The sequence below is a fragment of the Microcebus murinus genome, chromosome 6 (genome assembly GCF_040939455.1).
Source record: "Microcebus murinus isolate Inina chromosome 6, M.murinus_Inina_mat1.0, whole genome shotgun sequence".
NCBI classification, from domain to species: Eukaryota; Metazoa; Chordata; class Mammalia; order Primates; family Cheirogaleidae; genus Microcebus; species Microcebus murinus.
In genome coordinates this window covers 41,424,454-41,449,524 of record NC_134109.1, presented here as the reverse complement: position 1 = coordinate 41,449,524, position 25,071 = coordinate 41,424,454, and the positions used below count along the sequence as shown (strand labels likewise).

At 42.8% G+C, this 25,071-nt stretch overlaps 1 protein-coding gene across 1 annotated transcript in view; it reads right to left on the bottom strand.

Moving 5' to 3' along the window:
* The window catches only part of SLC35F4 (solute carrier family 35 member F4), a 222,950-nt gene that overhangs the window by 68,260 nt on the left and 129,619 nt on the right, over positions 1–25,071 (bottom strand). The gene's annotated exons all lie outside the window — the stretch shown is intronic.

Genomic DNA, 25,071 nt, shown 5'->3' with positions numbered 1-25,071 from the left:
TAGACCTAATGGTGTCTTACAACCATTATTAGTGACATGGTGGTGGTGGTGGTGGTGGTGGTGTCATTGCCTTTGAATGTGTGAACTTCATTGTAATTCCTAGTGGTATTACTAGACAACTTCAACTCCTTGATGTTTTAGTCTATTAACCATTTAAGGACTATCAAGGGAGGAATAGGAACCCTGACTGTTGTTTGAAAACCTTCCATTGACACTGACAAAGATTCTTTGCTTGACCACACTTTAGTCAGGCTCCTGAACCTTCTCCTAAGCCCCTCTGTGTATTTCCTTGTAAAATCCAGTTTTTAGAAAGAACCCTGCTCAGTTAATTGAGCCAGGACCCCATCCTCTACATCTTATCACCTCAACATGCAATCGGTTCTTCATCTTCCACCAGCCCCCAGGGGATCACACTGGCCTGTCCTCAGCCAGAACCTTGTTCGGTCAGTTTAGCCAGAATCCCCCACCCTCCTGATGTTTCCTCCTCTTAGTAGTTTTCCATCCACTAGAAATTCCCACTTGCCCATATCGTATTTGTAATTGAGCCCAGTTCTACATGGAGGTCACTTTTCTTCTATTGCAATAGTTCCTGAATAAAGTCTTGTTTTAGTACCTTAAGTGTTGTCCAGCTTTGGGTTTTTTTTGACAATACCTTCTGGCAAGATGTGAAAAAAACCAACATCATATATTGCACTACAGGGGTCAAAAGCTTAGAAAAAAATTCTGGAGACAATGATGGAACATCATTTGAACAGATAATACAGGATGTTATAGCAAGGAAAATATGGACCTCAAAAACTGAATCGATGAGTGATTTGAATGATTCAGTCATTTAACTTTTCATATATTAACAAGAGTGATAGCCAATTAAAAACAAAGTAAGGAAAAGAACAAGAGAGATAGCTGGTAACACTTAATATATAAATTAGCCTGAAAGAGCTCATTTATAGCTCTTTCAATAAACAGTAAATAAAAATTAAAAACAATATGAAAACAATGTGTTATAATTTATTGCCATTTTTTCATTAGAGCTACATAAAACATTAATGTGCCTTAAAATCTTAGATTAGATGACATGCAGTGGGTTTCAGTTGGATGCCCCATGCAGTGAATTAGTAATAGCTACTTAAAGAACAAGCTTGAGGGTGATTTGAGATCCTGTTCAAGCTCAGTGAAAAGGGGGTGATCAGAGAGAGGGACGTCTGCAGTGAAATCTGGGAGAGGGAAGGGGGCTCCCTGCCGCTTTGCTTCTAGTTCAGCCTCTCCCTAAAACTATGTTCCTCCTCCTTCTCTTAAGTCTTCAATTAAAAATATAAATATGGATGGTTTATGAACCTTCTTTAAAAGGAGGGGAGAAATAGAGCTTTTAAAAAGTGCGTACAAAGCATTTTTTTTTCTTGAAAAAAAATGCAAGCTTTTCCCGAGCTCTTCAGCAATGCCCTGTACGGTCTGACCTCCGACTGCATAAGCATTCTCCCTCACACCAGCTGTCAGATAAAATACAGGTAAAATATTGCATGGGACAGATTTATATGAGACATGATTTATTGTTTATGGAAATTCAAATTTAGCTAGGTGCCTTGTGCTTTCATTTGCTAAATCTGGCAGCCCAACTGCTCACTCACTGCCCCAGTTACCCTTTCTGTCCCTCCTTCCCTGTCTGCACCCTTGGTGTCCCCCTCTTTGCCTGTCTAGCTCCCTCTCATCCTGCAGGTCGCTTCTGAAGGTCACCCTTCAGAGACACCTTCCTGATTCCAAATCAGCTTCTCTGTCGAAATGTCTCACAGCTTTTCCTTTCTTTCACAGCACAGCACATTATCACAATTTGCCATTACTTCCTTTATTTGTGTGCTAATGTGATTAGCATCTGTATTAGTTTCCTCTTGCTGCTGTAACAAATTACCCAAACTTAGTGGTTTAAAACAACACAGATTTATTATCTTGCAGTTCTGGTGATTAGACGTTTAAAATTGGTTGGCAGTACTGTGTTCCTTCCGGAAGCTCCAGGGTAGAATTGTTTCCTGGCCTTTTCCAGCTTCTAGAATGTATTCTTTGGCTCATGGCCCCATGTCACTCCTGCTTTTGTTGGTCTCCTCCTCTGAGTCTGACCCCCCCACCTCCCTCTAAAAAGGAACATTGTGATGACTGTGGGCCCACCAAATAATCCACGATAGTCTCCACTTCAAGATCCTTAATTTATTGACATCTGCAAAGTCCTTTTGCCATGTAAGGTAACGTAGTCACAGGTTTGGGGGATGCAAATGGGGACATCTTTGCTGGGTCACTACTCTGCCTAACACAGCATGTCAGAGACTATGGAAATGGAATCACGTCTATGTCCCCATTGTGTCCTCAGTGGCTGGCACATAACAGGTGCTAGGTAAACATTGGAGAAATGAATGAATATGTCTTCTTTGTTGCCCTACTTAAAAGCAAATAGCCAAATGCCCGCACAATTTACCAAATAGAACTGATGACTCTGAATACTTAGTTTAGAGATTTGACATTCCAAAAGTGTTTCCTGAGGCAGATGGGCAAGAAATACTGTATGTGCCGTGGCAGTCTCGGATGTGCACCCAGCGCTTCTATGCCCTTCTTTGTCTCTCTTTGCTTTCAGAAGCACTGGATGTATTTGACTTTCCTTCGGTCTCCAAACACTCACCTACCTTAGCTTCCAGTGCCCCATAGTCTCCTGGATTTCCTCCTACCTCTCAGAGTTGCTTCTTAGTTCTCTTTCCTGGTGTGACTCCTCCGCCTGCCCTGTCCCGCTGGCGTGCTGGGGCGCTGGTCAGGGCCCCTTCTTGCCTCTAACCACACGCACTCCCCTAAGTGATCACACCCAGGCCTGTGGCTCTGACATTATCTACAGGCTGGTGAGTCCCAGTTGTCTCCCGCTGTGACTTTCCCATAGCTCCAAAAATCACATCTCCAGCTTCCTACTTGTCACCCTTACTGGAATGTTTAACATTATCTCAAACCTAAAATGCCCCAAACTTTTGATTCCCCTTACTCCCAAATATGTTTCTCCCCTCAGACACCCACATCTCAACAAATAGGATCATCATCTGCCACTTAACATTCTTCTCCCCCACCACCTGCCTCTAATTCATTAGCAAAGTCTGTTGATTCTGCCAAAACCGCACCTCAGATACACCTACGTCCCACCACCTCTGTGCCCATCACCTAATCCATGCCTCTGTACTCCCTAGCCTGGCCCACCATAACCGCCGCTAACATGTCTGTCTGCCTACAGCTCTTCCCCCCACCTATACTACATTCTCCTCACAGCAGCCAGAGTGTGGTCTTTTTTAAATGTCTGTCAGATCGTGCCATTCCTTGTTAGATCCTTTTGATGACTTCCCCTGAACTTAAATCCAGACTCCTTTCTTAGGCTTACAAAGCCCTCCATGGTCTGTCCCCTGACATCCTGAGGTCAGTCTCACGGGAATCCTTCTCTCACTCACTGGCCCTACTATGTAGTGTCCTCAAATCTGCCAGGCTTGTTTATATGTCAGGGACTTAGCATATGCTGTTCCCTGTGCCTGGAACTCTTCCCCAGCTCCTCGTGGCTGGGAGCTCACAATCCTTCAGGTATCAGGCCAAATAGCACCTCTCCAGAGAGGCCTCCCCTAAACCCCCTTATCTAAAGGAACCACCCCCTCAGTCACACTCTATGACATTACCCCATTTATTTCCTTTAGGCTCATATCACTATCCACAGTCATCTTCCTCATGCATGTGTTTACTTGTGCAGTGCCTCTCTCCCACCTGGATAGAAGCTCTTAAAGACAGGGAGCCTGTCAGTCTTGCTCACCTCTGTCAGGACCTAATACACAATAGGCGCTCAAAAAATGCCAGTTGACTGACTGATTACATAAACAAATGGTCTGATAAGACTAAATGCCACAGCCTGCCAAATATATCGGCACCAGACTGTTTTATTTTGGCGGTGACCTCCTGGAGCATCTACAGCGAGGTATTCTAACTACCAAGAAGTCTGAGAAATGAGCCATTTGGGGAGTGGAACTGGACGGCAGTGGGGAGGAACTGCCACCAGCCTCGTGAAGTCCGGTCGGTACTCCTGACACTAGCGATGTCTGCTGTCATCCCTTCCTCAGCAGTACTGGTGACAAGCGAGGTACGGTGGCTGCCACAGATACCGAGAGTCCTGGGTTTCCCAAGAACCCCCTCTGAAGAGCAGCCCCACCATGCAGACAGCAAGAGACAGGGAGTGGCCCCTCAGACATGAGGAGAGCAGTCCCCTCCGCCAAGCCAGAGGGTGGGCTGGGGCCTGGCTCGGGGTGGAGCTGGTGTGGCACTTTCCAGACCAGCCGTTCGAACTCCACAGCTGTGACTTGAGGAAATGTCTCTGTGTGTGTGTGAGCGGGGAGCTCTGTTCATCTGTAGTTCTGAGAGTCCAGGCCCCAGAACCCGGAGGACCAGCGGTGAGTGAAATACTAAGGGAGAAAAAGTCTATCTATCCTCCTCTGTCAAACAGGACGCTCGCCAGGGGCAGGGCAGTGGGCGGGGCGCTCGGGACAGCTCACCCAGACTCTGCAGCAGCAGCAGCCAAGAGCAGGGAAGCTGGGCGGTGGGGCAGGCTTCCTCAACTTGGGGATAATAAACAGGACCGACCCGCTCTTCCACGTAAGCGTCCTGGGTTCCTGCAGGACCCCCAGAAGGAAACTCCAAGAGGGAAGAAAGACATTCTGGCAACAGGCAGGAGCAGGTCTCTGAGTCTCTAACATGAATCTTAAATGGGATGTGATCTAACTTCATATCCCAAATGGGTAAAATCAAATACATAAGTTAAATGTGGAAAAATTTGGAAATCCCAGTCTGAATTTTCCAAAAGCTTTCTGTAGGCTTGATTACGAACTCCATAGAGCTAATGTTTTAATGACTGTCAGCAAACAAGAAATAATGATAAGAAGCTCCGTGGAAGGGCTTGCTGGTATTCTGGGCTCTTCCCCGGCTCATCCAGTTCCCAGCGTTATTTAAGTCAGGCACCTGCTCCTGGTAGCTAACATCCAACCTTGATGTGTCCTCATTCCTTCCCAGGACGAATCCAAAAATCAGCACTTTCTGAAGCACATTTCTTCTCCTATTTAGATCAGTGGTTCCCAACAGGGGGTAAATTTGCCTCCCAGGAGACAGTTAGCCGTGTTCGGAGATGGTTTTTGGTTGTCACAGCTATGTGGGGCGGGGTGCTGCTAGCATCCGGCAGGTAGAGGACAGGGCTGCTGCTGAACATCCTACCATGCACAGGTAATAACCCACACACAAAGAATTATCTTGCACAAAATGTCAGCAGTGCTGAGTTTGAGAAATCCTGATTTACACTAAAATGTACTCACATCTTTGCTGTGGCTTTGTAAGTATGAGAAGAAAAGGTGAAATGATGTGTGATATTGAATCAAAGCTAATAGTTCATCTTGCCAACAATTCTAATCCAGAACAGTTTAAGCACTAATTTCCTTTTTTATTTAGTGCTGATGCCATGTCGTGGACTGCTGTGCTTGACTCTTTTCCTCAGGCATTTTCCCCTCCATGGAGTAACCCTTTTAGAGCGCAGACAATCCCTTCAGACTGTTAGAAACCTTTGCCTTCAATATATTAAACTCAAGTACATATTCCTTTGGAATTTCAGTATCACAAAAGTCACAAGGCCATTTACAAGGACTATTTTAGAAGGTCTTTAATGGTTACTATTAAATAAATTATGTGGTCAGTATACTGGAGAAGAAATAAAAGTACAAACCCTGCCCCATACTGATAGCAATATTCTGCTAGGACCAATAAAATGAGGCATGAAAGACTACTTCACTGTAACATGAACACTGAAGGTCTCACTGGAGAAAAAATTCACAAGGGGGACTGTTTCGAAGAGAAGAGCCAGGTAAAAGCAAGACTGTTCCCATTGCTAAAGACCCCAGTGCCCAGGGAGCGATGGGGTTTGTGGCATTGCTCACTTTGCACCTGAGGTTGATGTGAAGAGAATCACTGTTTGGCAGGAGGAAGGGGAGCTCAGGCACTGCCATCCAAGCTGTTGACTCTGCCCAATCTTATAGTAAAGGCAGTTGATTGCCAGAAACACAAAATTCTTTAGCTTTGTAATCAAGAATGGCCACAGTACTAAAAATGTTGGTCTGAAGTACTATATTCCAGGGAGCAGGTGGTGTTTGCTGCCACTGTGCAGAAGGGAGGCCCTGCAGGGGTGGCCACCTTATCAGTACTGGGGTCTCTCTTGGTTAGTGTATGAGTTTGCTAGAACTGCTGTAACAAAGCACTCCAAATGAAGTGGCTTAAACAACAGAAATGCACTCTCTTGACCGTTCTGGAAGCCTAAAGTTCAAGATCAAGGTGTTGGTACAGTTAGTTCTGAGGGATGTGGAGAAGAATCTGTTCCACGCTTCTCCCCCAGCTTCTGGTGGTTTGTTGGCAGCCCTTGATTGTAGAAGCATCACCCTAATTTGTGCCTTCATTCTCACATGTTCTACTTGTGTGTATGTCTGTGTCCAAATTTTCCTTTTGTAAGGACACTGGTCATATTGGGTTAGATACCTACTCCTCTCCATTAGGGATGGCCTCATATTAACTAATTGCATCAGCAAGAACCCTGCTGCCAAGTATGGTCACATTCTGAGGTACTGGGAGTTAGGCCTTCAACATAGGAGTATTTGGGAGCATAATTCCACCTATAATAGGAAGCTGGTAAGGAAGGGAAGGACCTGGGCTTCCAGCATCCCAGCTTACTGAAAGGTGCTCATGATACCCAAATTCCCCCAAAGCAGAGGATGCTTTAAGGTGTACCAAAGCCCTCATTTCTGTACTCCATGGTGGCCCCAACTGCTGAAGCAATAGCAGGTGCAATTCTTCAGAACTTCACTTGAGCCATTCTGGAAATATCTCTCGCCACTGTCTAGAGTCACCCTGTCTATTGAGTGTATTTTTTACTGTGTATCTTAAGGGTTGAGCTGACCCTGAATCACCACCCTACTCTAGTCTTCCTTTTTGAAAAAATAAAATGAAATGAAAAATAACAAAATTATAAATAATCTCCTTCTAGAAATGCATGTCATTCAACAGGTAGTTCAGTACTCTGGGGATGTGGGAGGTGTTGTGCCGGAACGTGGAGGAGAACAAGACAGACAAGGCATCTGTCCTCATCAAGCGTACTGTGGGTAGACTGCTGGAAAATACGGCAACAGGATGTCAGGATGTTTATACCCAAGGGGTCGAAGGCACCTGGATTAGGACTTCAGGGTCCTTGAGCTGTGGAGTCCAATCCCACCCCTTCCAGAAGTGGCCACTGTCCACACAGTGGTGAGGAGGGGTGGGCAGTCAGAGCGGCAGTGCAGTGTGCATGCGTCTCTCTAGGGGGTGTCCTGTGAAGCCTGTGCGTGCCCAGCATGACACCACAGCTCCATGCTCACCCCCTTCACCTTCTAGGCCTTGTAGTGCCACCTCACGCAAAGCTGTGCTCATGCCAGTGCCCACACCTCAGGCTCCCACGACCCCTTCTTAGTTCCTGTGGTCATCACCCATGGACTCACCTTCTACACCAGCAGTTCTCACCTTGGGCTTGGGCATCACAACCAATTATAAAGTGTCACTTCTCATTTATCACTCCTAAAAATGTGCCAATATTTACAAATGGTCACTTTCCTAGATTAGGTAGTTATTTCTTTAGTGCCTCTCCTCTCACTCATCTGTATCCCAGCATGTGTGATCTCGTGATCCATGAGAGCATCCCGGAGGAATAAAGGAAGAGGCATTGCTTCCTGCTGCTGCCAGGAACATTCTCCTAAGGCATAAAGGCTGGCCTGTCAGGCCCCAGTTCAAGAGTCCCTGGGAACTTACCCTTGCCCCCAGGACCAATGCTGCACGTCTTGGCACAGATTGCCCAGGCTCTGCTTCCTGCCCTCTCTGTTCTGCCAACTTCATCTTCTACTTCTGCCACCCCCCTTCCCATCTTGTGTTCTAGCCACATGGGACTACTGGTTTCTCTCTCTCTCTTACACACACACACACACACACACACACACACACGCACACATATTTCTGTGGCTCTATGATTACTGTTCTTTGTGCTTGATATTCCTTACCCCAATGACATAGGCCAAATCCTCAAAGAAGAATTTAGACTCCCTTATCTGTGCTTCTGTGACATTCTTCATGTAAATGACTTAGCACAATTGCCACTAATATCAACATCATGGCTATATTTATTTGTACATCTTGTCTCTGTTATTAGATAATATGGTCCGTAAGGAATATATATATATGTCTGTCCCCTCCAAGCCTGGAGCACAGGCACTTACACATGGCAGATCCTTAATTAAGGTTCCATTTACACCAGACACCAAAGCTGCCAATGAATCAGAAAGCACAAGCTTCAGCCTCGTCTGCACCCCTTTGACTCCGATGGTTTCTGTTCGCCTCCCTTGAGTCCCCCTCTGCCCAGGGCTTTCACATAGGATCTGGATTCTCAGTGCGAGATTGGCCTCTCTCTTTCCCCTTTTGGGAGATAAAGGGGGAAAAGACATGAGACTCCCACTGTGGCTTCTAAGTTCTTCTTCCTGGGCTTTGATCTTGTCGGGATGTTGTCTGTGCTAGAATGTGTTGAACAGAACTTTCCAGCACTGCTCCTTCTGATACATTAATTTAAGCTTTAAATCATAACTGAAGGCCATGTCATGCTATGAGTTGGTTCTTTTTTTTTTTCACGAACTTTCTATATTACCCCAACACATGGCCATTAGTGATTTTTTTTTTTCTTTTTGGTGTGATATAATTTACCCTACCACTTCAGACTAAGGGTTGCTAGAAAGACTGTCACAATAACATGCATGCATCATTTCCCCAAAAATATAGGGTGTGTGTGGTGGCCCTGGCTCTCCCCACTGTGCCACCCAAAACATTACACATGAGATTCCACAGCTCTTCCTGTGGCGAGCTCACCCTCCTGCTCAGGGCTGGATGGTCCTTCTCCATGCAGACTGCAGCCCCCCCTCAGAAATCAAGCCCTGACTATGATTTACTTAGCACATTAATACTGGTGGATGATTCATTATTCTGGGGAATTTGAGGTTTTAAAGCATTCTAAAATAATTAGATAAAAACACCTAGGGTTAGGAAGGTGCCTAAAGAGAAATATTTCAGTTTTATATTTGTTATTTTTTTTTTTTTTTGAGACAGAGTCTCACTTTGTTGTCCAGGCTAGAGTGAGTGCCGTGGCGTCAGCCTAGCTCACAGCAACCTCAAACTCCTGGGCTCAAGCGATCCTCCTGCCTCAGCCTCCCGAGTAGCTGGGACTACAGGCATGCGCCACCATGCCCGGCTAATTTTTATATATATATATCAGTTGGCCAATTAATTTGTTTCTATTTATAGTAGAGACGGGGTCTCGCTCTTGCTCAGGCTGGTTTTGAACTCCTGACCTTGAGCAATCCGCCCGCCTCGGCCTCCCAAGAGCTAGGATTACAGGCGTGAGCCACAGCGCCCGGCCTTATATTTGTTATTAATTTACTACATACAGCATAGTTGTATGAACTTGGTAAGTTACTATGTCATTTTGAGGAAGTTACTTAACCTCTCTGAGTCTCAATTATTGTACCTGTTCACAGAATTATTATGAGAATGTGCATAAAACATGTCAGCAGTGTGCCTGACACATAGTAAATGCCCAATAAGTAGCTATTATGATTGTAATTATGGAAACCCAGGAAAGTTGCTTTTCTCTTTGGTAACTTCATTTTTCCTCTTCAAAATAGAGAGCATAGTTGTGATTTACTGTCATCTGGTAAGAGTGTTTGGTAACTTAATATCCATTAAATACACACTAAGAGTCTCAGATGAAAGCCTTTCTATGAAGGGAAAATTTATGCTATTTTTCAGAGAAGCAGTTAGCTATGATATAATATGAAATATTTGATTTCCTAATACTTTATTAATAAAAGTGGTGCCAAATATGTAAGCTTTATAAATGTTCCAATTCATTACTTTAAGTGCCTCTTTATCAAATGGAAACATCTGTGTTGAAACAACTTTGATTCAGTGCTTGTCACAGTGACAGTGGTATTTGTCAGGTCTACAATAAATTTCTTCCCATGTCTGCATATATTTGAGATGCTCAACGTTTAATTAGAGAAGGAAGATGCTCCTTTAGTAAAAATAAAATAACAGACATAAAAAGAAGAGCCTTTATCTGTCAGGTTCCAAGGAACTTTGTGATTGCTCTTTATTTTTAAACATAAGGGCACATCATGGATTCCCAATTCAAACACCAATTCCTACACTGAGACCCTGTTTAAGACCAGATATGGCTCTGATTACCAAAGTTCCTTGGAGAAAGGCTAAAAGTCATGAAGCCCGACTCAGTAGGCAACACTCTATAGATACAGGGATGTCACCTTTCCTGACTACCCCAGCCTCAAATGCAAAGACAGGCCAAAAAATCCCAGAACAGTAGCTGGCACATAATAGACACTCAATATATACTTCCAGTGAATGAACAAATCTATTTCTACCCCTATTTCCACATTAGAACATTTAGGACTATAGGTTTAGAAGTAGAGTCTTCCCGTAGGAAGAGGTCAGCCAGGCCCAGAGAGAAAGAAGAGGAGACGAAGGGCAGAACGTTCACGGTCACCCTCAGGAAAGAAAGGAGGCACGGATGGCTGGGCTTCCGGGTTCATCGTCCAGGGAAGCCAAGAGAACAGGGGGCGGGATCTTAAACCATAGGAACTCAGGGAGATTCCTTTGGCTTTCTACCTTCCCTGGTGTGGAGCTGTTCCCCTACTGAAGCTAGCAGAGAAACTCACAGTGAACAAGAGCAGTGTGCCTGGCTTCCAAGACAGCAAAGATGAGGGATTGGAGGCTTCTCATTCTCTAGCTGGTCATGGGTGAAAAGGAATTCCAAAGGACAGAGGGTGGGTGGTGGCAATTAAAGAAAGGAAAGCAGGCTGTGCCCAGAACCTGCAGCAAGGAAGGAAAGAATACATGCAGATATCCTAGGCCAGGGAAGTGTCCCTGGGCTCTAAGCAGTCAGAGTGTATAATTTTCCACATTGAGCCATGTCTGCGTTACCCAGAAACCTCAAAGGGACCAGCTGGTATTAAATGATGACAATGGCTAATGCTTATGCAGTGTTTCCTATGTGCCAGGTACTGTTTGTAGGATAGTTACTATTAGCATTCCCACTTTGCAGATGAGGAAACCAAGGCACAGAGCAGTCATTAGGTATCTCATCCCAGGTCACATAGCTGGTAAATGGCAGAGTTAGGATTTAATCCTAGGTGATCTAGTCCCAGAGCCCAGATATTTAACCACCACATTAATTCTTCCTCTGTGAAGAAGAATTACAGCTGAGGGTGCACCTCAGTTTTAACCATCATTATCTATAAAAAGTCAAGAAACATAAACAATTCAAGGACAAAATACAATTAATGCCTTTGCTTAATAAATTTTACCTCCTCAAAATGAAAGTAAAGTGTTCTGGCGATATAATCATTTTTTAAAATGTACTTTCAGGACACAGCAGATATACTATAAAAATTAAAAAGTAATTCCAAGAAGAGTAGTGTACAAACAAAAGGACAAAAAGTAGTATCTGGAGTAGATTCACAAGCATCACAATTAGCCAATAAGCTTTGACTGCTGAGGGGCTCCTGCCGGATCTGCATTTACAGCTCACAGCTGTTCCGACACCTGTCCCCGGCACGCTTTCAGAAGCAACCCGTCAGCCGCTGCACTGTCTGCTGTGGCAGCGGCCTCCAACACGGCCCTCAGTGATCCTGTCCCCTGCGTCCTTGTGCGCTCCCCTCCCCACAGCCCACATTGTACTAGGGTCGGTCTGTGTGACCAATAGAACACGGTAGAAATGATGGCACGGCACTTCCGCGATTAGCTTATAAAGACACTGTCTTTGTGACTCGTGCCTTTTAGCAGGGCATGTGCTCTGGGGGAAGCCAGCTGCTCATTGTGAGCCACTCTGAGGAGAAGCCCCTGCGGCAGGAAGCTAAAGCCTCCTGCCAACACGAGTAGGTTTGGAAGCAGATCCTCCAGCCCAGGGAAGCCTTCAAACATTTTGACTGCAACCTCATGAGAGACCTGGAGCCAGAACCACCCAAGTAAGCTGCTCCCAGATCCCTGACTCTCAGAGACTGTGTGAAGTCATGAATGTTTGTTGTCGTAAGCTGTTCATTTTGGAATAATTTTTTTATGCTTCAATGGAGAACTAATACGTTCACTTAGCTGGCGATACTTGCCAGTTTGGACTGTTCATTTTCCAGAGGGACTCAGACAGTAGTTTCACCCCAAATTATATTGGACAGACCAATCCTGTGACCATGTGAACAGAGTTATAGGATATTGGACTCAAGTCTGCAGAGCCGAATGACTTACTCACGTCACCCAGTCAAGGTTAGAATCCCTGCCTTTCAGGCACCTCCAAACCAATCAAGAGCTTCTGGGGCACACGGATAATCACTGGGGGCACAGCCGAGGGACAGCACTGAGCAGAAACTGAGAAGCCCTTTTATCCTTGATGGTCTTATTACTGCCTACGCGGCACCACTCCTGTGCATCCCTCATGCCCGATGGCTATTCCTCATGCTATCGAGCTTTTAGCATTCTCAGGACGTATTTTATTAGAGTATTTTTTCAGCTCAACCTAGGGAGGTCAGTCGTATAACCCAACATTATTGACTATTGGTTCCACTTCCACCTTTTATGGACCTTTTGGCCTTGGCAATGCAACGATCTTAAGTCAGTAAATAACTGTAGCAATAATAAATCAGTAAGAATCAATTGCAACTTGAGTGAGGACATCAAGCTGGTAGCTACCGTGCACGAAGGGATATGAAGGCTACAGATGCAGAGGGCAATGGCCCCTACATGACAGGATAGAAGGGCCCTAAACTCTAAAGCTGTGCTTCTCAAATTTCACTGTGCATCAGGTCCCCTGGAAGGTTTGTTAAAACAGTTCGCTTGTCCCTACTCTCAAAGCTTTTGATTCAGTATATCTGAAGTAGTCTCTATTAATCTGCATTTCTAACAGGTTCCCAGGTAGTAATGATCACATGCTGGAAACCGCTCCTCTGAGGTTTAGATTTAGGGTCACAAACCCAAGGATGTTCAGCAGCCAGGTAGTGACATAAAGAACTGGGTGTAACATTAGAGAGTGGTGAGATCTGTGGCCATCTGCAAAGTGTACCCGTGATACAGTGATGCACATAGAGTAGAACACTTGATAAACCCTGATGGAAATATTAATGTATGTAAACTAATGAAAGAATGAGGATGATTCAGTGCTGCCCATCACCTACTGAGACATTTATTAATCTGCTGATGGCCATGCAGCTACTAGAGGTAGGTGTACAGGAATACACATTTAGCTCAGCCTGAGCTTCAACAAGCACTACTACTGTTGTTTCACAATTGCTACAGAATGACTATGTGCAAGGGTATTAGCTTCTCTTTTACCATGGGAGACACCCATTTAATAGCCAGCATAGGGGCCAACACTGGAGAGCCCAGCTCTGAACACGGATCACACAGAACACAGGCCTCCCTCCGTGAGTGGCAATAAATGTGTCGGCTATTAGGAGATGCTTCCACGAAAACCAGGCTTTCTGCCCTCTAGACCTGTCCTATCGACCTGAAAGGATGAGGCCACAGAGAAAGACAAGACCCCAGGTTTGAAAACAGTCCACCCAAGCAACGAGGGTGAGAAGTGACATCAATTTCCCAAGAAGGCGGTTGGTAGGGCCGTGTGCTCCTTTTTCCATGCTTCTGCTTCAGAGTGGGGCTGAATCATGCTAGGGACTTTCTTTCATTTTCTCCTTTCCACCCCTTTGTCATCATCCACTCCTTACACTTTTAAACACACGTGTACAAACACACACACGTGTGCGCACACGTACCACCTTAAAGGCCAAGAACAAGCAGAGGTTTATAGAGAAAAAGACCTTTGCCAGAAGTGGAAAACATCCCAGTCCTCAATTTAGGCCTTCCAGACAACCTGCCCAAACTCAGCTCATCATCCCCAGGGTCTGGTTGACATGCACCACAACAGCACAGTTTAAATAACAATAACAATAGCTAACATTTATTGTGCTAGGCATGTATTAATAATTGTGGGCCAAGTATGTGTATGTCACTTTATTTAAACATCTTCATTTAATCCTCTGGACAATCCTGGAAGACAAACACCATGATTATCTCAGTTTTACCTATAAGGAAACTGGAGCTCAGTGATGTTAAATAACTCGTTCAAGGTCACCTTAACAGGAAGTGGCAGAGCCAGGATTCAAAATTGATTTCCGTAGTCCAACAACTGAAGTGACTGAATGTACTAAACATTTATTTGGAGATTTTCATAGAAAGGTTCTCTGTTGCATGTACAGACAGAAACTGAGGCACAAAGAAGTTAACCAATTTTCAACATCACAGAATCTATGAGTATGTATCAATGGAGAGACCCAGAACTTGAATTTGATGTTCTCAGGATTCTAAATAATCAAACAAATTCTATCCAGTTTTATTTTCCTCATCGAGCACAATACAATGCAGGCTTCACTCTAGGTATAACCATACATCAATGACCTTTAGGCTTTTAGGACCTAAGGTGGCCTTCAGCCTCTAGCCAGCACAAAGCCAGGGCCCTCAGACCCACAGCCACAAGGAAATGAATCCCATCAACAACCTGAATGAGCTGGGAAGTGAATTCTTCCCCATTTGGGGTGAGACACTGCTCGGTCAACACCTTGTTTGCAGCCTTCAGAGACCCTGAACAGAGGACCCAGTTAAGCTGTGCCCAGACTCCTGACCCACAGCAACTGTGAGATAATAAACTTATGTTATTTTAAGCCATTGAGTTTGTGATGTTTTGTTACACAGCAATAGAAAAACTGATACTCAAACAATAAAACAGGGATGATGGCCAAAAAGAGGAATGCCTAACTTTTTTTTTCAACTGACAGTCATTACTCAGAGAAGCATGAGGCAGATAAGAAAGGTACAAAGGTACTTCCAAAACGCTTCATTTAATTTGACTTACTAAGCATTCTGGGGACCTCGTATGTGCACGGCACACTTAGTAAAGACTGGGCTTGCTGGAGGACACAAGGATCCCCTTCAGGGAGACAGAGGCTACACACAAGGAACCGTAATGTGAAAAGTTCTACAAAGGCTGAATGCATGGAATGCGCTGGAGATAGAACCCAAGCTATGAATTCCTCAGTGGGTAGAAGTGTGGGCAAAGGTATCATGTAAGGGTGACTTTTGACTTAGACCTTTCAGGAAGAGAAGGTATACACTAGGGAGGCAAAGGAGGATAGATCAGAGGAAGAAAACACTAGAGCCAGGCACAGTGGTGTGCACCTGTAGTCCCAGCTGCTTGGGGGACTGAAGTGGGAGAATTGCTTGAGGCCAGGAGTTCAAGACTGTAGTGTGCTATGATGATTATGCCTGTGAATAGTCACTGCACTGCAGACTGGACAACATAGCAAGACTCCATCTGTAAATTTTAAAAATCGCTCATAATATAAAAACTCATAGATGCATACGTGCTATCTTGTGTTTGTGTGAATGTGTCTGAGATGAGGGAGGGAGGGAGGGAAATGGAGTGGTATCTTCTGCTGGATCATACCATACATACTGTCAATTTTTTTTTTTTTTTGAGATAGAGTCTCACTCTGTTGCCCAGGCTAGAGTGCCATGGTGTCAGCCCAGCTCACAGCAACCTCAAACTCCTGGGCTCAAGCGATCCTTCTGCCTCAGCCTCCTAAGTAGCTGGAACTATAGGCATGTGCCACCATGCCCAGCTAATATTTTTTTCTATATATTTTTAGTTGTCCAATTAATTTCTTTCTATTTTTAGTAGAGACAGGGTCTTGTGCTTGCTCAGGCTGGTTTCGAACTCCTGACCTTGAGTGATCCTCTCGCCTCAGCCTCCCAGAGAACTAGGATTACAGGCATGAGCCACCGCACCCGGCCTTGTCCAAATGTTTAAAAAGGAGTGAGTATCAAAATTGAGAGCACCCTACAGAGCATTTTACTGTTACATTGGTGAAGGAAACAGGCCGAGTTCTGCTTTTCCTTGGTGAAGAAGAACAAGCAGATATAGAGATATATATTTTATTAATTCATATTTAATGTTTTCTGATCCCAGAAAGACCGTGACACCACAGAAGCTGTAGTGGACCCTGGTATTGTTGTAACCCACCCATTCCTTTTACAGGCTTGATGTAGCATTCTCCAGCACCTATGCCCTTCTGAGGCTTGCCCTTGGGCACTGCAGCTGTCTCTTTTGTGCAGAGAACAGGGAGTACTTGGGAGTTTACTTGCCAGCCCCTGCATCCCAGTGCTCCCAGCTGGTAGCCAGTGATATGATGGACTGGTGCAGAAGTACAAATGCCAGCCGCTTCTCCATGAAGCAGGACAAACCCAGTACAACTGACACTCCATTAACTCTTCTCTCGGAATCAGGCTATGAGATCACTTGAAGCCACATCGTTTCCTGGTTTCTACCCCTTCCCCATCCCGCTTCCCTTGTTTCTAGGAAATCCTTAGTAAATCTCTTCCACTTGGATCCTTAGCTTAGGACCTTTCCAGGAAAATTCAACTTAAGAAAAAAGAGAAATAAAACATTCCATGACTTCAGCCATGTGATGTTTGGCTGCATTTTTAAGCTCAGTGGCCTGCTTTGCCCATAGAACATATCTAGAATATTCTCTGAGGTGAGCTGAGTCACAGCATCATGATCACCCCCTGAGGCCACATGCTTCTTCCTAAGTGCTCTGGTACCTGTTTGCCCATCACCTCCTGCCACCACCATGCAGCTGTGCCAGCCCAGCCAGGCCACCATGGATAAACATTTCACTGCAAAATTCCACTTTGCCCTAGGCAGGGAGCCCTGTAGCCCAGCTTTGACACCCAAATTTAAAAGTGAAAAATCTAGAATTATAACAATAACAACAATCTCAACAAGAACTATAATATTAATAGGAACAGCGATTCAGCACTCTACCTCCAAACTTATGCCATAATGACATACATCATGATTTATGTGTTCTCTAATGGTTTATTATGGAGGAAAAATTCAGGTTCCTGGCACTTTTCCCTACTAAACTTATAAAAATATGCTATGGGCCCCTGTGAAGCATGTTAAATCAGGACAATATTAACATTACTGCTATAAATTATAAAATAACTCTCTTAAAAAGTGAAAGTCCTTCGCAGTATCATACATTTTGCATTCATTTATGCCTACAATCTACTGAAGATAACTTGTATGCTTTCTAGAACTAGAAAATAAGGAGAAAAAACTTAATGAATAACATATATCTTTATTTTGATCCTTATCCAGCATAGAGAGAGATCTCCTTAGAGTTAGAATAACAGTTGAGTTATGACAGAAAAGTGGGCCACTGGCAAAGGCTGAATGAATCCTTTCATGCAAAATAGATTTTTTGCCACACTGCCCCCTCCGGCCAAATAGTTTTCACAATTTCACTGTACTAATTTAACATTTTCCTTAAGAAAAAAGCAAACTAAAATTTGCTATAGTCCTTTAAGAAAGGGCAGAAAAGTGTTTCAAATCTGAGTCAGCAATTTATTGCATGAATCCTATTATAAATTATATGAAGATTATGAATCATGAATTTTAATTACTATTCCGTGAATTATAGGATGAATATGAATCATATTTCAATATGTCACTTTATTATATAAGACAAACCAATTAAAAAACATGAACAATACAACCAGGAAGGACGATTGCAGTGGTAACAATAAAATTAGACTAAGGCACTACAGTGACTTTAATCCTGGCAAGCATGAGTATTGACCAGTGCGGCGTTAGGGTTAGTGGAATGGTTATGATGACAGTTTTGGAATCAGGGTGTGATTTGCAGCTCCAACACTATGAGCTGTGGAGCTGCATGACTTTGAGCAAGTTACTTCACCTCTGCAAGCCTTATTTTCCAAATCTGTAAAGTGGGGCTAGCAATGACCTTTCATAGGGTCAGTGTATGAGATAAATATACAAAACAAGATGGAGAAACATTTATTCACCAGGATTTCAGGAAATCTGAGGAAAGTAGACTGGCCTGATGGACTGCTTCTACTCTTCCACCCTCATTTCCAAGAGAAGCAGTTGAAAGCCTGAGCTTTCACAAAGAAATGTCCACTGTGTCTACTGCATGTTTTCACAAAGAATGTCTACTGTGGGGAAGTCAAGAGGGATGGACGCAGGCTTAAAGGAGGAGTGGTGTTAGAAACACTTTTTAAGGAAAACATATGACAATATCTTTGTGACTTGAAGGTGGTCAAAATTTCTCAGAGAGGTCACAAAGGAAAATAACCACAAAGCAAAAAACTGATACTTAGACTTCATCAAAATCAAGAATTTCTGCTCATTAAGGGGTACCATTAAGAAAATTGATAGGCAAGCCATAGTCTGGGAAAAACATACCTAACAAAGAACTGTTAATCAAGGACTTAATAAAGAACTCAGTGAACTACCCTCAAAAATGGGCAAAAAATTTGAACAGACACTTCATAAAATTAGATAAGTGGCCAATTAACCCATACAAATGTACTCAATATCATTAGTCATCAGAGAAGTGCAAATTAAAACTACAATAAGATACCATTATAGCACCCACCAAAATGGCTAAAATAAAAGAGATGGATGACATCAAATGTTGACAAAGTTATAGAGCAATTGGAGCTGTCATACATATTGGTAGGAATATAAAATGCCACAATCCCTTTGGATAAAGGTTTGGCAGTTTTTAAAATAAAATTGAACATGTGCCTACCCTGTGACCTAGCAATTCTACTTCATGGTATCTACACTAGCCCCAAAATGAAATCATATGTTCACAAAAAGACTTGTACAAGAATTATTACAGCAGCTTTATTTTTAATGGCCCCAAACTGGGCACTGTGCATGCATCTATAGCCAGGAGAATGGAGGCATAAACTGTGGTACAATGGAATATTATTGAGCAATACAAAGAAAAGGATTTCTAATGAATTTACAGTGTGGGTGAACCTCAGTAACATGCTGAAAAAAAGCAGCCAGAACACACCGTGTATGATAAGGTCTGTGAAAGGTCTGAGATTTTACTCTATTTGCAAGCTAAACAGTTAGCCTGAGACCTTTTATGGATGCTGGTAGAAGACATGAGACTCCTGGGTCAGAGACAAATGACTTCATTACTTACAGCTGTAGCAGTAACCAGAGTATCAGAATTTTTTTGAGCTGATTTTCCATGTCCAGTTACTACAGGATTACATGAAGAGAGCCAGGTGACACTTGTTCATGCAGTAAAGAGGATCCTTAAGCTTAGCAAGGCTGCATCTTCTCTAGTGCTCTTTGCTCTCAAAGGAGATACTATTTCTGTATTCCAAAGCCACTAGCTATACAACAGCTTTGAAAAGAGAGCTTGGAACAAAGGCCATATGTGCCTCTGCTACCAAGATATGCAGAAATGTGAGCAATCCATGGAGAACTGTATCCCAACACTGTATAATTCCACTTACATGAAATTTTAGAGGCAGTAAAGTCATTTATGGTAGGAAAAAAAATAGAACAGTGTTTTCCTTTGGTAGTGATTGGGAGAGGCAGTGGTGGCAGGGTATTTTCTGATAGGCTTTGGGTTATGTAGAGGTACACATTTGTCAAAACTCAGTGAGCACAGACTTAAGATTGCATTGCATTTTAAATAAATATTTTACATCACAAGAAAAAAATGTAAACAAATATTGAACCCTAGGTAATGATATGCATGCCAAAATATTCAGAGAGGAAGTATACTGTCTGCAATTTACTTTGAAAAGCACCAAAAGTAAACTGGATTAATAGATTGATGATAATGGGATAAACTGATGTGTACCTATGCATAAAACAAGTATAGTAAAATGTTAGTGGTAGAATTTAGATGTTGCAAATACAGGTGTTCTATGTAAAATTCTTTCAACTTGATGTTTGAAAATGTTTGTGATAAAAGTGTTGAAGAAATAAAGTCTATAAAAATAAGATGAAAACATATATGAATATGAAAAAATGGTCTTTGCAAAACTATAAAAGGAAACGAATTGATAGAGCTGACTACATAATGATTTTTTAACTTGTATATAGGCAAAATACTCCTCCCACACACACACACATACATGCACAAAACGAAAGAGTAAATGACACACTGTGGAAAATATTTACAATATATCAGATAATTGAGCTGTTAAAATTGACATCTCGGAAACCAAAAATGAAAAGATTAATACCAATAGAAAAATGGGCACAGGTCATGAACACTATAATGAAAGAATACAAAATTAATAATGTATTACAAACAAAATGTGCAGCACCACTAGTAATCAAAGGTATGCAAACTAAAATATCAATAAGATGCCACTTTTGACTATTTACTTGGCAAAGAAATTTTAAATGATCATATCCAGTGTGGGCAAGGATAAGAGGCTGATTTAACTGGCCAGACTGCGTGAGTTTGTATCCTAGCTTCTTCACATAATAAGTACTCTACTTTGGGTAGGGTACTTAACCTCTCTGTGTCTCAATGTCCTCATCCGTAATATTGGAAAAATAATAGTATCTATTAAGTTAATGCATTACATTTCAATGGTGTATTGGATACAGAAAATAGGGCAATCATCAAATTCTTCACCCTAGATCCCCCCTAAAAAAACTCAGTATGTAGATTATTGGGCAGCTCGGAGCCCAGTACCAATAAGGTCTTAATCTTGAACTCAATCACTATAGGAGGGCCTCTATTCTATGGTGAAAAATATATCTCAGGTATTCTTTAGCTAAACATATAGCTAACTCATAAGAAGATTATCTGGTTTTCTATGGAAAGCATATAGCTAACTCGTCTTTTGAGGAGTCTAAATGTAAAACTGCTGTAATATTATGATTATTATTTTCCCCAGAAGTAAAACATTTACTAGAGCAAGCAGAAAGGAATGCACATCATGCAGATGCCTTCACAAAGTCACATTTCAATTGTTATTTCTTATGTCTTTAATAATCAAGCTAGAGCAAAAATTGTCACAATCATTTCAGCAAAAGTTTTTTTATCTACAATTGTGGCAAGTTAAAATATATATATATATAATGAAATAGAAGGAGAAGACATTTTAAAAGCTGGTTTTTTAAAGTTCTAAATATAGCAACACCTCAGAGTGGGAGCAATCCTGGGGCTGTTTCCAGGATCACCCTTTTTTATTACCTCCGATAATAGCAGCTCTGGAATCATCAATGTCTGTGTCTAAAGGTCGCTTCTTCCTACACCTCTAGGGCTGGATATATATACCTGGCCGGGAACCTGAGCATCTACTCCCAGTTAGAATCACAGACATCTTCTCCCTTCCCTGCAAATGCCTGGACATTTTAAAACCACTGCTTTCAATTTCCCCTTTTTCCATCCTTTAGTGACAAATTTCCTGTCACTTTTGATTTTTAAAACTAGTCCACTCCAGTTCAAAAAAAAAAAAATCAGTCTAATATCTGATTCACCCCCCCCACCCCCACCGCAGTCGTAGACTAAACTAGGGGCTTCCAGCAGGAAGGGGGCTGTGGGCTGCTTCTGAAATCCCTCCTCGCCCACCCCCATCCAAGCCCAACTCCTCCAGGCTGGGGTAGGAGGTAAATAGGTGGGGCAGAATCTTCTCAGACAGGGGTGGCCGGTTGGCGGCGGAAGTTGTCTCCGATCTCTGTTCTGGTTCACTTTAGTGCTACCTGACGCTGGTGGGCGGCTCACGTGGCTTCCCAGAGTGGTGTTCCTTTCCCTTCTAGATCCCTTCACTCCTTGCTCCTTGTAACTCCTCCCCTCCATTATTCTCTGTCCACCTAGGGGGAGCCACAGGAGAGAATCACAGCCTCTCCCTTCCACACTCCCCGTGTGCCTTGGAGATCTGAATGGGGTGGAGGGTGGTGTGGCCATCTACTTCCCAGAGTCCCACGCCTCTGCGGGCACAGGCTGTTCCCGTGGACCTCTCTAGACCAGAAGCCAGCGCCAACCTCTGCGTTCACATCCCCCACCCCAGTCCACTAGCTGCTCCTGAAGAGCTCTTCCTGGCCTCTTTCCTGGCAGAGACACTAGGATGGGTCTGTAGGTTGAGTAAAACACCACATGCCGGTCTTCCCTTCTAGAAGGCACCCTCACTTGTGAAGAGTGGGTCTCCATGAGTCCCTTCACCTCACTTGTCTCTGAGGAGGTTCCCTCTGTTCTCTCTCTCAGGGGTCTCTCCAGGGGCAGAGGGTTTATAGGAAGATTCTGTAGCTCCTTAGCTGCCTTGGGAGGGTTCAGTCCCTGCCTTAGGTGGCTCACAGGATAATTAGCACTTTTTATTTTGATCTTTAGGCCTTAACTGTAAGTCAGAACACTGTGAAAATTCTCATTTTATATTACATGTGACATGTATATTTCTTCCAGAAATTTGGATAAAAGAGTATAAGTGGGTCAGTATACATTATTTATCTAAGCAAGAAGAACCAGATACTAAAATGCTGTACAAGAGGTGGGTTAGTTATATCTTCATTGCAAGTAAGGGTAAGCAGTATTATTAACTCTGAGCAGAGATAAAAATACTGAATCAGACAGACCCTTACGCCTCCCACCCTGTTGGCATCAATTGCTGTATTTGCGCTACCCAGCTGATTCAAAAGTCAAGATCATGTAGGAAATTAAGTTCAGTGAGGTATGGCCTTTGAGAAAAGGAAGGGCCTTCACTGGATCTGACCATTAGACATTAGACACCCAAATTTATTTTGGTGACTTTGACAGGATTTGAAAAAGAGTACTGAGAATGCCCTTTGGTTAGAAATGAACAATTATGGTAAATCTGTGGTTTCAGGCATCACTGACAACAATGGGTGATTTTCCTCTAGTAGCACAATTATTACCTTTGTCAGTACTAAGACTTCTTTTATTTTTCCTTTATTTTATTTGGATTGAATCTTCCCGGAGCAATCATATTTGCAGTCCTTAAACAGAGTATACTGATTACATCACACTCTCCTTGATTATTCAAGGTCATCGTTACAAATCTGATTTGGTGTTTAAGGATTAAAACAGTGACACAGTCCAAAGTCATTTGACATGAGCAGACTCTTTGGCCCATACATTACACAACCCCCAAATTCACTGCTTTTGGAGTTATTTGTTTGTTAGAGACTTTTCTGAAATTTTCCTAATGAGCGGTCAAGTGACTCTTCTTACTGCCGCTCGCAGTCCATGAGAAGTCTTTGTAATCTGACGCTTCTGGTCTTTGGGTTTAGGAACAGATAACCACGTTCATTTGACCTGGTTATTTAAACTGCATGAAAACAAAGAATAAATAAGTTATGCAAGTGGGTCTGAGATGATCTCCAAGAAACAAAGGGCATGTTCTTCAATACACGTGACATCAAGGTTTGCTACTCAGGGACCTTTTGTGGTTATTTCATGGTTCTTGACTGTGTTTGGAATGAGTGAGATTACCAAATACCTGAGTTCCAAATAAGTAATGTTTAACCATAGTTTCTAAGTAGAAACTATGAGGAGGCATTAATTCTCAGATCACTGAATCATTATTTCAATGAAGATCTATCAAGAGATGGAAATGATTTCAAAATCTTTGAAAAATGCCTTAATGTTACCAAGGAGTCAGTTACTTACTTACCTGGCCCATATCTTGAAATTAATTTCTAAAGCTATTTATACTATGCAGGCTGTCCCTGGAGCCACACTTTAAAGGATGCTATTTCCAGCATGAGCTTAGTCGTTCAGGCAGCATCCTGGGGTTTTCAGTTCAAAAATCAAATTAGTGCAGCTGGGCTGATTACCAAAAGCCATTAGAAGTCTTCGGTTCCCTATTTAACAGCTCCCTCCTCTCCTGCACTCTTCCTGCCTTGGAACCACTGATGTTCAGCATGACAGCCTTTTTTTCTGAATTGATTTTGGCACAGGCTGCAGGCAGGCAAGCATGCAGTGAGAAGCTCATCCAGAATCAAAGTTATATGACAACATTGATCTTGGCTACAAAAGTTAAAAGGAGAGTTCCACTTTGGCACAAGACCCTTTCTTCTGACCCACGTCAATGATACTCACTTATTTCTCAGGGCTTTGGATAACCTCATTTCAATGTTAAATATGGATCTCAATAAAAAATGATCACTAAAGTTTTAGCAAATATATTTTCAGATTTATTAAGAATTACTGTCTGGTTTTTTTTTTTTTTGTTATAACTGCTTTATGTCTCCCCTCTCAAATTTTTTAAATTTATAAGTACGTTTTTATTAAAATTTTTTATTTCATAATATTACAGGAGTACAAATGTTTTGGTTACGTGGATTGCTTTTGTACTGCTTGAATCAAAGTGATAAGTGTGCACATCACCCAGATAGTGTACATTGTACCTGTTAGGTACAATTTCAGCCATCCCCTCCCCTGCCCGCCCACATGATTTCTATTGAGTTTTACTTCCATCTGTGCACATGAGTGCTGATCAATTAGTTCCAAATGAATAGTGAGTACCTGTGGTGATGGTTTTCCATTCTTTAGATATTTCACTTAGGAGAATGGTCTCCAGTTCCATCCAGATTGTTGCAAAAGGTATTAATTCATTTTTTATGGCTGAGTAGTACTCCATGGTATATATATACCACATTTTTTTTTTTTTTTAGTTCACAGAACTCCAATTCTTTATTAATCACAGCTTGCTCACAATGACATACAGGAAAATAGCACTAATGAAGAGTAAATATGCAGGCAGCAACCTTCAGGAGTTGGGAGTTGGGGAGAAACGACTTCAAAACTGCGCTAGGTACTTATGGTGGGTATCTGGTGATTCTTGGTTGGCACAAATGCCCTGCCTGGCCCCCTTAACTTGCATCAGCTTCACAGATGGAGTAATTTATTTATTTACTTTTTCACTAGGCAGGATTGCCTCACACTGGGGAAGAAAGACCAGCTTGCGTGAAAGTCCACAGTGTTTCGATTTTGTTTGTGTGTGTGTTTTAATGCAACGACCAGCTCACAGTTTCCAAGTGGAAAG